Genomic DNA, 1251 nt, shown 5'->3' with positions numbered 1-1251 from the left:
TTATCAGTAGACCTCGGGATCACCTATTAGACAAGACTGATCTCAACTATGGTCAATCAGTATCTGTAACATCAATTCAGAGATCACCCACTAGGTAGGACTGATCTCAAACTAAGTCAAATCATCTTTATTATCATTATACTCAGAGATATCTCGTTAGATAGGACTGATCTCAGATTCAGTTACTCCATACAGAGCAAAACTCAGATAGTTTCATCAGAACTTAGACTGTCAGATACAGTCTCTTAGTATCAGTTACATCAGTTATGCCAATCATCACAGTCATATAAGGTATATCAGTCATCATAACTCACGTTATCAGTATTCAGTTTTAGAACTGTTAGACACAGTCAATCAGACCAGTTCTTCATAATTCGAACTATCAGAAATAGTCGTTCATCTATTCAGTAATGCAGTATCAGTTCCTCACTTAGTAGTGACTTACATATTAATATCAGTGAACTCAGTCATTTATTATCTCAGTATCAGTACACTCATGTTGTCAGCATTCAGACTCAGCAGTCAGTATCACCATGAGTTCAATTATAGTTACTTATAAATGTATGTATTCTCACGTTCATATCAGTCAGCACTGTTCATGCCCATAAACCCTTTGGATTTAGCCTACCTCACTCATATACTCAGTACATTAAATCGTACTGACATATTCACACTGTGGTATTTTATTTTATGCCATAGGTTCAGAGGCACAAGTTCTAGAGCTGCAGTACAATTGCAGATTTCAGCAGTCAGAGTTAATAGTGAGTCCTCATTCTCCGAGAACATGATTACTACTTTATTACTTCAGTATTTCAGTTTGGCTTTCAATAGTCGAGATTTAGTTGGAGATATGTTCTTTCCACCCCCCACTTCAGATAGTTAGAGGCTTTCAGATTAGATTACAGACTAGATTCAGACTTCAGTAATTCAGTTTTGTTTTGGTATTGTGGTACTACTTTATTCAGACATTGTTATTATTCAGATTATGTTCAGTATTAAACCTTATGGCCTTTCAGTTCATGTTTTCACATTTATATTCATATATTATGCAGTGTACAGGTACAAATATCAGTCATGGGTTAGCTTGTGGTCCTTCGGGGCCATGAGCACCGTGTAGCATTTCAGTTCAGAAAATTGGGGCGTTACAAATGTACATAATCAAATGCATATATATATATATATATATATATATATATCACATCTTGGGATAAGAAATAAGGCTTAACACACACTTTAAAACTTTAGCTTTAA

This window comes from Capsicum annuum, chromosome 2, assembly GCF_002878395.1.
Source record: "Capsicum annuum cultivar UCD-10X-F1 chromosome 2, UCD10Xv1.1, whole genome shotgun sequence".
Taxonomy (NCBI): Eukaryota; Viridiplantae; Streptophyta; class Magnoliopsida; order Solanales; family Solanaceae; genus Capsicum; species Capsicum annuum.
The sequence above is the reverse complement of the archived record's forward strand: the minus strand, read 5'-3'. Positions refer to the sequence as shown.